Consider the following 16,913-nt stretch of genomic DNA (forward strand, 5'->3'; position numbering starts at 1 on the left):
GACGTGAAATTAAAATACATTTATGAAAATCAGCCATTATTTCTTATTGATACTTTCAGACTGTTTCACATAATGTTCTAATTTAGTGTCTTTCGAAACAAAAACTTTATAAGAAATGAAATTTACATTGCAGCCTAGTGCCTATGACTACATAGAGACACATAAAGAAACATAATCAAAACACAAGTTTCATATAGCACTTCTTGGCTGTACTACATGTGATTTATACATCTGGTATTTATTGATGCATTTTCTGTTTTATAACCTTTTATGCTTAGGAAAAGCTAGGTAATATATGTCAAATCCACAGTTTGAAAAACATGAATTTAATAAATGCCAGAAACCAGAATACTGTTAAGCAAGATGGGTATTAAATTGCTTTTGTACTTTTATTATCAACTACAATTGTTCATCCAAAGGATGGGCTAATTGCTGTTTCTTTGGAAGAAAAATCTTTCTTCATAAAGCGTATCATTGCCCTTTTGAGTAGAATGACATTTGGGGCCTTAATTAATGAGTGGGTAATACATATTAGTGGGATTTAGTGAGATTCATTTTTAAACAATAAACAAAGATTCTACAAAAACTATTTATTTTTCTCTTCAGAATATCAACAACAACAAAATATCTTTTGGATCAATTTGCAGAATATAGAAGGAAATTCTGTGTCATTACTTTGGAATCCTATCCTTGTCTGCAAATAGGAACCCTTTTTATCCATCATAGGTACCTTATACAACCTATTATACTTTTAATGCCTTTTGATCACATTAAAATACCCAATTGTACCTCCAAGGGCAAAATTTTGCATAAATTGATATTTAACATTAAGGATAGACTCCCAAATGAGTTAGAAAAAATAGTTTTGCAAATGTTTACATCAGTTTTATCAGTGTTAAAGTAAGTATATTATCTTTCAAAGGGTTTATGAGCCACCATATTGCCTTAAATACCACATGCTGATATAACCATACTTACTATACATAAACACACATTATAACAAACGCTTCTTTTGATTTATGACTTTTTCTTTCCTTAGCACCTAGATCTCTGCCTGGCATATACTAGGTACTCAATAAATAGTTTTAATTAATTGAACAGCACTGTAATAGTCTTACATAATCATATTTTCATAAATTGTGACATACATTAAATGTTATATTGGCCAAGAGGAAATAGCCTTGCAAGAAAGTAAAAACTTCAAGAAAGAAGCAGTGCTATTTTAATGAGTTATTGATGAATTGCTCCAGGATAGCAGAAAAGCATTTATATACTGTAGCTAGTTTAAAGACAGGTGACCTTTTAAGAGATTAGTTAACCTTTCAGAAATTTTGGAGAGTTACTGTTTTGAAAGATAAAGGTCAGAGTAGAACTCAGGATGCAGTTGTTGTCTCCTGTGTTTGTTGCTATGCCTCTTAATTTCCAATAAATTAATTCAAAATGTAGAATCTGTTCAGAAGTAGATCTAGTTTTAAGATGAAAGAATGGTATTGGTTCACATATTTTTCAGGTACTAGAAATGAATAATCACAACATGAAAACTCAAAATCCTAACTTATTTATGAATTTCACCTTTAATCTCATTTAGTGCTAAAAAGTTACTAAGACAAAATGTGTTTGATTAAAAAAAAAGCACGATGCTTCTGGTTATTGTTTATCTTTAAGAAAAATTCATTTCATCTTTCATTTCACCCCAAAAATCTTTTTTTTTTCTGGACTTAGTGTTCATAATTCTTTTCCTATAAGCCCCTGCAGTCTTAAACCCAATGTTTACATATTTCCTTAGGTGTGTTAACACCAAAAGGAAAATAAGGCAGAGTGTTTAGAAAAAAGTAGTATAAAATAGCATTTCTGTGCCAAGCTTTCAAATACTTGAAATACTTTAGGAAATAACATAAAAATATTTTAACATTTATAGATTTTGGTCAGGTTGTGATAAGCAAAGGATCATTAACCTGACCTACATGCTCTCTTTCTTCTTTGTAGTTTCCTATATCCATATTTTAAAATGCATACAATTTGCTTCTTGACCTATTCATTTCAAAAGAAACCACCTTCTAGTTTGGAAATGAAGAAAATGTATTTTTCTGCTAGATTTGATGATATGTACAAAGATGTCAAGCCAATTTTATATTACCTAAACGTATAACTTAGTTTCTGATGTTTTATTCATACTCAACTGTGAAACAAATATAGATCGTACAGTGCCCAGACTTAAGAAAGCATAAAAAAATGAAAGGGTAAACATCATATTGTAACAACAATAGTCCTATTTGAATAAGCTAGCACTATTTTGGAGATGGCAGTGAACATACTGTCAGAAATTTCACCTATTCAAAAATCCGTCCATATTTTTACAATAAATTGTGCTTTATATGATAATTATTATTCACCAGTTCTCATCATTTCAACAGCAGTGTAGCCTTAAAAATGAACAAAACCTTGATTGGTGTTTGAATCGTCTGGATTCATTAAACAAACACGGGGAGGAGGGGAGGAAAGGAGAAGAAAATTGAACTTGGGTGAAGGATATTTTTAATAAATAAGAGGTTTTTTTCAGTCTGATTCAGGATTGACTTTATTATTATGCTATGCGAAAGTCTCTTTGAGTGGTGGGATAGTATTAACACGGGTGTAATCCTATTGGTACACAGTGCTGTGAGAAGGCCATATTGAGGGCAACTGCCAAATACATCTCTCATGTTAAAAAGTCAGGAGGTAGCTCCTGGTTTAGTAACCAGATTCTTTCATCTAACAACTGTGATATTTCTGAGTGTGAGTACTTTGTGCTTCTGGGCCAAGATGACTGCTGTATTGTCTGAAATTACATCACATTCTAGGAAGCTGAATAGAGGGATGGACGAAGACAAAGTGGCAAGTTGGTCCACCATATGTCTCTAACCCTCAGTAGTGTACTCAATTTTAGGTTTTGTTTCTATTTTTGAACATGTCTAATTATTTTTCATGTTTAATATGTTATGATTTTCTCAGGAGTCTTCTGAAGACCAGAGAAAAATATCTTAAAATTTTCTTTTCTTTTTAGTATTAAAATAAAATTCATTGTATCTTACAATTACTTTATGGGTTGATTGGATCCTCTTATAAATCTCAAATACATTATGGGTTCTTAAATTATTTTTTGATGTCTTGAAACCTTTTTCTGTTATCATCTTAGAAATTATTTCATCACTCATCAGTTATTCTAAACCATGCTAAAAAAATACTCATATGAGGAGATGCTAATGTCACCAGGTTATTCAGTTGCTCCAGATATTGCATTATTATTTCAAGACGGTGCAAAGGAAACTAATTGATAGTCTGCTTTTAGCTTTCATTGAGCACAACTGAGAATTCAGAGTTTCTCATTTTCCGCCCATAATGGCAAAGAGAAGAAAACTGGTGAGGTTAGATGTTTTGTAACTATTAGAATATAAATACAAGAAGACATATAAATTGTCTAGAACTACACTGTCCAATATGGTAGCCACTAATAGCCACATGTAGCTAGTGAGCCCCTGAAACGTGCTCAAATTAGAATGTTTATTAAGCATAAACTACACACTATGTTTTGAAAACTTTGTATGAGAAAACAGAAAGCAAAATATCTCATACTTTATATTTATTTCATGTTGGAATGATAATAATATTTTGGATGTATTAAATAAAATATGTTATTAAAAATAGCTTTGGGGGGAGGGATAAATTGGAAGATTGGGATTGACATATACACACTACTATGTATAAAATAGATAACTAATAAGCACAGGGAACTCTACTCAATACTCTGTAATGACCTATATAGGAAAAGACTCTAAAAAGAGTGGATATATGTATATGTATAACTGATTCACTTTGCTGTACAGCAGAAACTAACACAACATTGGAAACCAACTATACTCCAATAAAAATTAATTTAAAAATAAGTTTCACCCATTTTTTTTTACATTTTCAATGTGACTCTAAGAAATTTTAAAATCAGACATTTGGCTCACATGATTTTATTAGACAGCACTGTCCTAGACTCTAACAATGACAGTGAAATTGACCCTATAAATGCAGTCTCAGACTATGAGTTTTCAGACTACAATGTCCTAGTTAAATTTCCTCAAACTCAAAAATCAATTCGTAAAATATATATTTCTTAGTAAATAAAATATGTATGATAGCCTCATCTAGGTAGTCATTCAGCAGAAAGGACTTCATCATACATTTCTAAAAGAATTGGACCATCCTCTTTTGCTGCAAGGAATAATGGCAGTGTCCTTTCAGCTTTTATGACATTTGTGCTCCAAAATATACCTGATACAAAGAGGTTTACTATACTTATTTTTTTTAAGTTTTAAAAAATTTATTTTATTCAAGTATAGTTGATTTACAGTGTTGTGTATTATACTTATTTTTTTATTAAAATTTCTAATAAAGAATTTTTTTAACATCTTTATTGGGGTATAATTGCTTTACAATGGTGTGCTAGTTTCTGCTTTATAACAAAGTGAATCAGTTATACATATACATATGTTCCCATATCTCTTCCCTCTTATGTCTCCCTCCCTCCCACCCTCCCTATCCCACCCCTCCAGGCGGTCACAAAGCACCGAGCCAATATCCCTGTGCCATGCGGCTGCTTCCCACTAGCTATCTACCTTACGTTTGTTAGTCTATATATGTCCATGACTCTCTCTCGCCCTGTCACACCTCACCCTTCCCCCTCCCCATATCCTCAAGTCCGTTCTCCAGTAGGTCTGTGTCTTTATTCCTGTCTTACCCCTAGGTTCTTCATAACATTTTTTTCCTTAAATTCCATATATATGTGTTAGCATATGGTATTTGTCTTTTTCTTTCTGACTTATTTCACTATGTATGACAGACTCTAGGTCTCTCCACCTCATTACAAATAGCTCAATTTCATTTCTTTTTATGGCTGAGTAATATTCCATTGTATATATGTGCCACATCTTCTTTATCCATTCATCCGATGATGGGCACTTAGGTTGTTTCCATCTCCGGGCTATTGTAAATAGAGCTGCAATGAACATTTTGGTACATGACTCTTTTTGAATTTTGCTTTGCTCAGGTTATATGCCCAGTAGTGGGATTGCTGGGTCATATGGTAGTTCTATTTGTAGTTTTTTAAGGAACCTCCCTACTGTTCTCCATAGTGGCTGAACCAATTCACATTCCCACCAGCAGTGCAAGAGTGTCCCCTTTTCTCCACACCCTCTCCAGCATTTATTGTTTCTAGATTTTTTGATGATGGCCATTCTGACTGGTGTGAGATGATATCTCATTGTAGTTTTGATTTGCATTTCTCTAATGATTAATGATGTTGAGCATTCCTTCATGTGTTTGTTGGCAGTCTGTATATCTTCTTTGGAGAAATGTCTACTTAGGTCTTCTGCCCATTTTTGGATTGGGTTGTTTGTTTTTTTTGTTATTGAGCTGCATGAGCTGCTTGTAAATTTTGGAGATTAATCCTTTGTCAGTTGCTTCATTTGCAAATATTTTCTCCCATTCTGAGGGTTGTCTTTTCATCTTGTTTATGGTTTCCTTTGCTGTGCAAAAGCTTTGAAGTTTCATTAGGTCCCATTTGTTTATTTTTGTTTTTATTTCCATTTCTGTAGGAGGTGGATCAGAAAGGATCTTGCTGTGATTTATGTCATAGAATATTCTGCCTATGTTTTCCTCTAAGAGTTTGATAGTTTCTGGCCTTACATTTAGGTCTTTAATCCATTTTGAGCTTATTTTTGTGTATGGTGTTAGGGAGTGATCTAATCTCATACTTTTACATGTATCTGTCCAGTTTTCCCAGCACCACTTATTGAAGAGGCTGTCCTTTCTCCACTGTACATTCCTGCCACCTTTATCAAAGATAAGGTGTCCATATGTGCCTGGGTTTATCTCTGGGCTTTCTATCCTGTTCCATTGATCTATCTTTCTGTTTTTGTGCCAGTACCATACTGTCTTGATTACTGTAGCTTTGTAGTATAGTCTGAAGTCAGGGAGTCTGATTCCTCCAGCTCCGTTTTTCATTCTCAAGAATGCTTTGGCTATTCGGGGTCTTTTGTGTTTCCATACAAATTGTGAAATTTTTTGTTCTAGTTCTGTAAAAAATGCCAGTGGTAGTTTGATAGGGATTGCATTGAATCTATAGAGTGCTTTGGGTAGTAGAGTCATTTTCATAATGTTGATTCTTCCAATCCAAGAGCATGGTATATCTCTCCATCTATTTGTATCATCTTTAATTTCTTTCATCAGTGTCTTATAATTTTCTGCATACAGGTCTTTTGTCTCCTTAGGTAGGTTTATTCCTAGATATTTTATTCTTTTTGTTGCAATGGTAAATGGGAGTGTTTTCTTGATTTCACTTTCAGATTTTTCATCATTAGTATATAGGAATGCCAGAGATTTCTGTGCATTAATTTTGTATCCTGCTACTTTACCAAATTCATTGATTAGCTCTAGTAGTTTTCTGGTAGCATCTTTAGGATTCTCTATGTATAGTATCATGTCATCTGCAAATAGTGACAGCTTTACTTCTTCTTTTACTATCCCTTCATTATTAATCTACATTGTTGATAAAATTTTTTTAAAATTCAAAAGGACCTTTGGAGTCAGGTGGTAACTGGTTATGTGTTTCCTGGTATACTGAGGGTTAGGGGTTTTCACTGAGGGTAAAGGATTATTTTCCAGAAGATGTCACTCAACAATTCACATATTTCACTGTCCAGAATTTAATCATATCTGCTGGTAAGGTGGTTACCAAGAATTACAGTATTCATTTTGAATGACTATGTGCTTAGCTAAAATACTTACAGGTTTTTATTTCTAAAGAAGTAGGAGAGAGTAGATATTGGGGTAGAATTCACCAGTCTCTGCCAAAGAGTCTATTCACATTTTTTCCTCCAATTGTGGCTTAGAAAATTTGACAAAAATGCTTAAATACTTATCCCTTATAGGCATGATTTAAACTGCATCAAGATCCAAAATTTGATACTCTCTACTTAAATGGGAAGGAAAAAATTACTTATTATTTGTTATTTTCTAAACCTCTCAAGAATCCCTCTCCTTCATTGTTGGAGTGAAGGGATTCTTAAACTTTCTGGTTAAGGTATCCTGATCTATTATTATTTGAAGCAGTTTTTCTCTATTTTAACCACTCTCTATAGCCACCTCCTTCTCCCTATTCCAGAAGGCATTTGAGTGTGAAAATTTCTGTAACCCCTGGATGGAGGAGGAGACTCCGTAACATAATATAGAACTTTTTTCTTTGACCTTTAGTTGGACTCAGCTGCAAGATTGTTGGCTTGAGTGGTCTCCAAATTGCTTGTACTTGTATCTGTCAAGATGACCACTGATGAAATTTTCCATTCTCTTGTTGGGTGAGTGCCCAGTGCTTTTCCCTGCCAAACCCAGTTTTAATCACACAAATTTGGCAGACTCTTCTTGAGTTTCAGCCAGGTCCCCCACCTGGGACCTGTGTTAGGATGTCCATTGGTTATCACCCTTTAGGGTAAGGACATCTCTTCCTTTCATGACACACCTATGGATCTCAACTCAGCCTTGAGGTATGCTGGAAATTTGTGGTTCATTTTCCTGATGAATAGAACTTGTAAAGACTTCTGGAGTACTATGGTTCTCTCTCAGCCTGCCATGTCATGCCATCATTTTTAGTTTGTTTTAGACCTTCTGGCTTAATTTGGGAATGCTTGCTTAGTGGACAACTCATACAAAATTCCAGAAGTTAATAAGGGTACAGTCTCTTAGCTTTCTATTCCAAATTATGTAACATCTCACTTTCTAGGATTTTGTCATGGAGGATAGGAACAGGAACATATTTGCCTGATAATATGAATTCCCTACAACTATCCCCCCATTCTCTTTCTGTCCTTCTAGGGACAGTCATGCTCTATTTTACTTTTCCTTTACATCTGGTGGAGACAACCTCTATGTCATCATAGCCTTCTCCTTCCCCAAGTTGAATTCATCTCTCACATTCCTTACAATTAAAAAAAAAATCACTCAGCAGGTAGGTGGTAAAACCTTAGCTAGAAACTAAAATGATTACTTGAGAATATTTTAATCCCACTATGACATTACCTATAATTAATTAAATAAGATCACAAGCAACTAAGAGAAAGTAAGTTTTTTGTTTTTGACAATCTATAGCCAAGGCAATTGTTAGATGTTCTTTGGTATACAAAAAGTTGAAGACAGTACCTAACCTCAAGTCTCAAGTACATGGCCAAACAGTCATAGAAAGGATAAATATAAAACTCTTAGATGGCACCTGGAGTGTCAAGTGAGTTGATATGAGCTGAAAAGTACAGCCAATGATTTCTGACTGACACAGATCAGGCAGCACAAGATGTTGATTGATATTCAATGGGGGCCATAAATAAGTGCTCATTTAGCTAAAGATAGAGTAGAATTGGGGGTTATTTGGATTAGATTGTGTTGCAGTTGATAACCAGTATTCATTCTATTAAAGATTACATTGGATACTTAGCTTTCATCAGGAATGTGTAAGAAAATGGTATGTAAGTTATATCATTTGGTCCTGAAGGTTTTTGAGGATGAGTGCCATTTTGCAATGATGTGGAAGAACACTGATATGGCAGGGATCTGAAGGAAAGACTGAAGTAAGGAGAGACCTGGGGAAGACTACTGGGAATATCTAAGCATCAGGTAATAAAACTGGAATTAGTACAGTGGACAATAGCAATGTATTTGAGAAGTATTTGAATGCTGTAGTAGATGACAATAAGTGGTGCTGGGAAAACTGGACAGCTGCATGTAAAAGAATGAAATTAGAACACTCCCTAACACCATACACAAAAATAAACTCCAAATGGATTAAAGACCTAAATGTAAGATCAGACACTATAAAACTCTTAGAGGAAAACATAGGAAAAACACTCTTTGACATAAACCACAGCAAGATCTTTTTTGACCCATCTCCTAGAATAATGGAAATAAAAACAAAAATAAACAAATGGGACCTAATTAAACTTCAAAGCTTTTGCCCAGCAAAGGAAACCATAAACAGGACAAAAAGACAACCCTCAGAATGGGAGAAGGTATTTGCAAATGAAACAACTGACAAAGGATTAATCTCCAAAATATACGAACACCTCATGGAGCTCAATATCCAAAAAAATAATTCAATCAAAAAATGGGTGGAAGACCTAAATAGACATTTCACCAAGGAAGACATACAGATGGCCAAGAGGCACATGAGAAGATACTCAACATCACTAATTATTAGAGAAATGCAGATCATATCTATAATGAGGTATCACTTCACACTGGTCAGAATGGCCATCATCAAAAAATCTAGGAACAATAAATGCTGGAGAGGGTGTGAATGCTCCTGCACTGTTGGTGGGAATGTAAACTGATACAACCACTATGGAGAGCAGTATGGAGGTTCCTTAAAAAACTAAGAATAGAACTACCATGCAACCCAGCAATGCCACTACTGTGCATATACCCTGAGAAAACCATAATTCAGAAAGAGTCAATACCACAGTGTTCATTGCAGCTCTATTTGCAATAGCCAGGACATGGAAGCAACCTAAGTGTCCATCGACAGATGAATGGATAAGGAAGATGTGGCACGTATATACAATGGAATATTACTCAGCTATAAAAAGAAACGAAACTAAGTTATTTGTAGTGAGGTGGATGCACCTAGAGGCTGTCATACAGAATGAAGTCAGAAAAAGAAAAACAAATACCATATGCTAACACATACATATGGAATCTAAAAAAAAAAATGATGGTACTGATGAACCTAGTGGCAAGGCAGGAATAAAGACGTAGACATAGAGAATGGACTTGAGGACATGGCGGGGGAGGGGGAAGCTGGGGCGAAGTGCGAGTAGCATGGACATATATACACTACCGAATGTAAAATAGATAGCTAGTGGGAAGCAGCTGCATAGCACAGGGAGATCAGCTTGGTGCTTTGTGACCACCTAGAGGGGTGGGATAGGGAGGGTGGGAGGGAGGCTCAAGGGGGAGTAGATATGGGGATACATGTATGCATATGACTGATTCACCTTGTACAACAGAAACTAACACAGTATTGTGAAGCAATTATACTCCAATAAAGATCTATTAAAAAAATAAAAAAGAATGATGGACAGCAGTGTCAGTCATAGCTGTGGCTGAAACTCACACACGTTTCCTGGTTATGTGACCCTGGAGAGTTTCTTCAACCTGTCTTCCTTGTTTTCTTACTTCAAAAATGAGAATAAAAAGAGCTGACTAACAGATCCATTGTCATGATTAAGAAAACTTTAATGAGAAAATTTAAGCATAATATCTAGAAAATTATAGAAGCTCAGGATGTTTTCGGTATTGATAATACTAGATAATTCAATGGAAATAAAAAAAGGAAGTGAGTCTTTGGATCTAAAATTAAGGCACCATGAGAATATTGATATCATGAATCATGAAGAGTAAGCAAACTTTTGAGATGGAAGTGGACAAAACGGCAGCCCAGCTATCCATTCCTCTACTCTGGGCTTACTCCCAGACCAGAAATGGGTTTGTGAGGCATTATGCCCTGGAAAGCCTGTTTATTTGCTTTCACTCTCCCTAGAACAGGGATGAACATGGCCTTCTGCTCTTCGATTGTGTGTAACTCCCCTATGAATGCCAGAAAGTAAATTTGCCAAAGTATAATAGTTTGCTGTCAGGACAGTACAAAGAGAACAAGAAGGAAGTAGCTTTTATAAAAAGCTTTAAATGGATGTATTGACTAATTCTAGTTGATTTTCGATCCCTTCACAGAGAAATAGCCTTGGTTCTTCCCTTGATATATTGACATTGTTGTATACCTTTAGAAAATATCCCTCAGAAAAAATGTCATCAGTCTATCTTCACCTCCTTCAGTTCGCATATAATCCAGAACAGCTTGTAAAAGTTCATCTATAGTTTTTGTGACAAAAATATCACCCTCTGAATCTGGAAAATTCTCTCAAACATGTCATTTAGATGGCAGATTTTACCATAGAATTCTCTGCTGTCTTGGACTTAAGTAAAGCTTGGAAGCTAAGGTAGTCATTATTCCCACCCCCAAGCACAGTTGCTTAGCCCAGGCCTGGACATCTGACTCAAACTGGGCAAATCAACACCGTTTCCCAGGATAGTGACCTGTACTCCCTTCCTGGTAGCAGTGATATGAGGAGCTAGTTTTTGATAGTCCTGTTTTGTGCCATGTTGATGAAGCTAGTCTGCATAAAAAGAAGGGACGTCTAGAAATGACAGACAAAGGAGAGTAGTAAGAGTGAAAGGGGATGGGGAAGGGGGCGAGGGATGCAGGAGAGAAAGGTGAACCGAATGATGGAAGAAGTGGGGGGGAGAAAAGGAGAGAAGAAGGGGGGAGACGGTTTTGTGAAATTCCCTTTTTGCTTAAGAACATATCAAATTAGTGTTATCCCACTTGTAGTTCAATAAAAAAGTTTTCACAATTACATCTCATCTTTCTGGAATTTTTATTGATATTCCTACAGTGCCCATGATGACTTTTAAATGACCATTTAGCTAACATCTTTATTGCTAAGCGATTGATATACTATTTTTTTTCAAATTAAATTCACAGTTTTGTCACAAAGAATTACTAAGCTCTGATATCAAATACTGATTCAATATTTATCGTGTGAATAAAAGATTATTCACCTCAAATACTGACCTGGGATCTGCATTTGAAAACAAGTTGAAATAAGGATATTGCAGGAATTTTTCTCTCTCTCCATTTGTAAATCACAGCCTTTCTGAATATTTTCTAACTAGCTTTTCCATACTTTGTGTCTTATGTTCTGAGTCTAACTTCTGAATTTCATATTAGCAACATAATTTAACTTATGTGTTTATACAGACTATCAACACCTTATCTCTGATTTTCAAATTAAATAGTGTTCTGAAATAATGAATCATGCAGTAAATTTGTAGCCTGCATATGAATCTCATTGAGTTAGTAAAAAATGTTAAAAGTTGTAGTGTTACTAAGAAAAAAATATCAAGTAGCTTGTTTTCTATTTTTTATTACAATTGTAATTTTGTCACCTGGGGTATTTTTTTTCTCCCAATGAGTAGCACATCATGATTTTAAGAACTAAAAATAGAAAAGAAGAAAAAGTAAAAACCTGACTATAACTTTCACATATTGAAAAATGTCACTGGTGGTCATTCCTAGCATGTAATATTAAGGAAGATGAAAATATGTTTTTTTATTAAATGTAATACTATTGTTACTAGAAGTGAACTAATTCTTACAAATGAAGCATAGGTTGATAACTCAGCTAAGCACTTCTTATTTGATTAAAATGTTACTTTCTTATTTTCTTTTTACTTCAGTCATTCTTTTTTCCCCCCTTCCTCCTTCCCTCGCTTCCTACTGCCCCTTCATCCCTCCTTAATTCCATCCAAAACTGGTCCTTGACTATAAGCAACTTGTAAAGCAAGAAGTTTGGCGTTAAATCAGAATAATTAAAGGGTTTAAGTAAGAGATTGGTAAAACAAGTTTGACGACTGGGTGAAGGATGGATTGAATGGTGGGTTTAACATAACTACCAAGTCTAGGGAGACCAATTTGAGGTTGTTTCTGTAAGATAGGTGAGATGGTGGCCAGAGTAAGACAGCAACAACAGACACTGAGAAAATTAAATATCATTGGGAGAAATTTGGGAGGTAAAATTGATAGAAATTAATAACTGTGTTAGGAGTTAAGAGCGTGGAGACAACAATCCCAAAGTTTATACCTTAATGAACAGTGACTTCTGCTGTCATAAGGAACATAAGTTTTGAAGGTAAAGTGACCCATAAATGTACATGGGAACATGACAATAGATGTTTAATAAGATTTAGACAGAAGATAAATATTTTATAGACCGTGGCAATAATTGAACACCCTATGTATGTTTGGAGAAGACAGTATACAGAATACTGAGGACCAAGGGCAAGACAGGATAGGAAGTGTCAGCTGTGCCCCCAGTAAAGATTTTATCACATATTTTGTTACTCTCTATATATGACAAGTTTATGTTGGCTTGATTCTAGAGTTAAGCTCAAAGTTTGGTGCATATTATTAATCTGTGTCAAGTAAACAAGTGAGATACAAAACCATATTAGGACATTAGTGGAAAAACAGAGCTATAGTGCTAGGCACTTAAGTTGAAGTCATATCACTGAACAAGTGACACAGCCACTGCAGCTCTTGTCCTAGAACCGAATAATACTAGTGTATAGAGCAGAAAAAATGTGATCAGATATTATGAGTTGAAAGAGGCCACAGAGAGGAATCAATCAACTTTTCTGTCTACTCCCAGAATCCCTAAAGAATTCTGACAAATAGCTAGCCAGTTTGTATTTTATTTCTAGAAAACAAGATCTACTATAGAAAAGACTTCCTTCTGATTATAAACTAGAAACCCCATCTGAAAACAAAGTGAATGCAATTTGGTGAAACTTGTTTTTGATAAGCTCATGTTGACTACTGAATCAACTATGGAAGTACTAAAATTACTATGAAACAGGGAAGAGAGAGAATATATTATAAATTCCCAACACTTAAAATGGACTTTTCTTGAGAATGCAAACATGGTTCCAGTATAGTTTTTAAGATACATAATGCAATGCTGAATTTCATATTTACTTTTAGCCTAGTCTATGTAAAATACTGAACATAATTATGTTATATTTAATATAAAATATTGAATATTTGATCTTTATATAACCCCACATAATAATTTAGAAGCCCATCATATGCCTAAATCTGTGTTAATATATGCACATTTAAATATATTTACAAATCAGAAACTTTCAATAAACTATTTTGACATGTAAAGAAATTTAATATAAAATAATATCATTGGGCAATAGTCAAGGAAATTTGCTTACTAAATTGCTAAAGAAATTCATAACAAAATATGCCTTCCTTAAAAGGAAATTTCCTTGGAAATTAGATCATTAGATTGTATCATAATGAGTCTCCATAAATATATATCTTTTAGTGTAGAGTATTTTAAAAACAAATGCTTTCAACCTGTTTCCTGCTGTTTTGTTTCATATACATCTAGGTCTTTGGGGCTGCGAATATATGACTAAAGTATTGAAATCCATAACTTTATATATATTTTAATATCTTGGCCATGAACATGAATGAAAGTTTACAAGTCTTGTATATTAACATTAAAGTCATAAACTGTGTGAAGAACAAAAGTAATTCTTCATCACAAACATGTATATTTTAATTTGTTCATAGTTTGCAGTTTAATTAGATATACAGTATAATTTATTGGTCACTATACACAAAACTATACATGAAAAAAATGTTTTAAAATTTTTCACTAGTTTTACATTGGGCTTCTTAGCTCAGGAATCAATATTTCAGCTTCTCTTCACTTCTCATATCTAGATTATACAGACAATAGAATGCACTGGTTGGGGTGAAAAACAAAGAAATATCTGCGTTAAATTAAGGACTCTAGTGCATCATTTAAGTGATATAGTGCATGATTATGAAATTTTGCTCAGTCAGTCCTAGAAGTGTTCAGATATTTACCAATTTAAACCAAAATACTTTTTCCCATTTTGATAGAGAACTGTACTTAATGGCCACTGTGGTAATGACTGTGGTCATGTCCTCAACTAGATTTAAAGGTTGAATCAGCTATAATATAATAATTAATTTATGGCATATGTAGATTGATTGAGTAAATAAAATGATTATATTTCTATGTTATGTATACTTCATATTAATTCAGTAGGAATTAGAGTAATATATCTAACAGCAGACCATCCTGCTTTTATCTTTTATATGTGTGGAATCTTGTTAATCCAGTGGTTTTTACGTTTTTCAGTTTTAATATATTCAGAGTTTACAGAATTCTCACTTAACAAATATCTATTTCCTGGCCTAAGTAAATCTACCTAAATTAACCTTATGAAATATATGTTATTTTCTTATCCCCATTTTACATGTGAAGAAACTAAAGATCAGAGAGCTTAAGTGTCTTGCCCAACGCCACAGACCTGTAAAATGGAAGAAAAGACTCTAAGAATAGTTCTTTTAAATTCATATCTAGTACTACTTCCATAATTCTGCTGCCTTGGTAAAGTAATTTTTGTGAAAGTCATATTAAAATTAGAATGCTAAATTATTAATTTATTATAAATAATAATATCAAATGAAAAAAATTACTAGTTAGTAAATTCTTTCTTTCCCTAGTAAAGACCCAGTTTTTCTTTTCTTTTTTTTAAATTAATTAATTAGTTAATTAATTTATTTATTTTTGGCTGTGTTGGGTCTTTGTTGCTGCAGGCTTTCTTTAGTTGCAACAAGCAGGGGCTACTCTTTGTTGCGGTGCGCGGGCTTCTCATTGTGGTTTTGTTGCGGAGCACGGGCTCTAGGTGTGCACGCTTCAGTAGTTGTGGCTCGCGGGCTCTAGAGCACAGCCTCAGTAGTTGTGGCGCACGGGCTTAGTTGCTCCACGGCATGTGGGATCTTCCCGGACCAGGGCTCGAACCTGTGTTCCCTACATTGGCAGGCGGATTCTTAACCACTGCACCACTAGGGAAACCCCCAGTTTTTCTTTTAATGACTCTGGAGTATTAAGTTTCAAGAGCTGTTTTCATGAGACTCTCAGTAATTTAAAGTTTCATTTTTGCATTATAGAGATGCAAGTCAGGCCCAGTATTGTGTACTATGGCAAATAAATTGGTATAATGTTTTAGGTGTCTTGAATTTCTCTTCAAATTATATTTTTTAAGTAATACTTACATATTGGTTAAAAGTCATTCTTCTCTCAGCCTCTGTGAATTCTAAAACACGCAGTTTAAGGGTTGAGATTATGCACTGGGTATGATAGTTAATTTCATGTTAACTTGACTGGGCTAAGGGATGCCCAGGTAGTGGGTAAAACATTATTTCTGAAAAAAAAAAAGAGAAATCAATATGTAGAATACTACCCAGAAAATGAAAAAAACCCATTATTTCTGGGTATGTCTGTGAAGATGTTTCCAGAAGAGATTAGCATTTGAGTTGGTAGCCTGAGTAAACAATAACACCCTTACCAATGCAGGTTAACATCATCCATTTTTTCTAGGGCCTGAAGAGAACAAAAAGATGGAATAAGGGCAGATTTTCTCTCTGGTTGAACTGGGCATCCATCTTGTCCTGACCTTGAACATTGGCACTCCTGATTCTCAGGCCTTCTGACTTGGGCTGAATTACAGCACTGGCTTTCCTGGTTCTACAGTTTGCAGGTGGTAAATCATGGAAGGTCTCAGCCTCCATAATTGCATGAGTCAATTTCTATAATAAATTCCTCTCTGTCTCTCTGTATATACGTATCTCCTTTTTGTTCTGTGGAGAACCCTGGCTAATATACCAGCTCCTACAATTGTGTTTTGCTGTGATTTAAACTTTTTCATTGTTCCTAGAATTATTTATTGATGTTTATTAATATTTGATGGGGTTGTTAATCTCTAGTGAATTAGATTTTTAAAAAAATACCTGCTTCACCCATTTCTCCCACCTCCTCTTCTTTTTTTTGGATCTAAGACACTTGAAATTTTTCAATTGGATAAAAGATCTATTAGAACCTTTTTAATAAAAAAGTCCAAAAAGCTTTTAAAAATATTTCATATCCCCCTTGTGGAAAATACAAACTTTTATCATAATATTTATTAAAATAAAGCTCAAGAAAATTGAGATTCTCTTATTTTCTCTAATTGTGAAATATTTTATAAATTTTAATAGTTCGTAGTTAAACGTTGCAGAGCAAAAATGCTTCAAATGAAATGTTTCTAAATAGTTTTTTATTTCAGATGTTTTAAATATTTTGTATCGTTTCATTATTGGAATTAGTGACTATTTAAATTATGAAATTCATATGGAAATTTTA

General features: G+C 34.2%; 1 pseudogene; it reads right to left on the reverse strand.

Moving 5' to 3' along the window:
• The window catches only part of LOC136123258 (large ribosomal subunit protein bL9m-like), a 37,986-nt pseudogene extending 21,683 nt beyond the window's left edge, over positions 1 to 16,303 (reverse strand).
• Positions 16,304 to 16,913: the final 610 nt, after the last annotated feature.

This window comes from Phocoena phocoena, chromosome 5, assembly GCF_963924675.1.
Source record: "Phocoena phocoena chromosome 5, mPhoPho1.1, whole genome shotgun sequence".
NCBI lineage: Eukaryota > Metazoa > Chordata > Mammalia > Artiodactyla > Phocoenidae > Phocoena > Phocoena phocoena.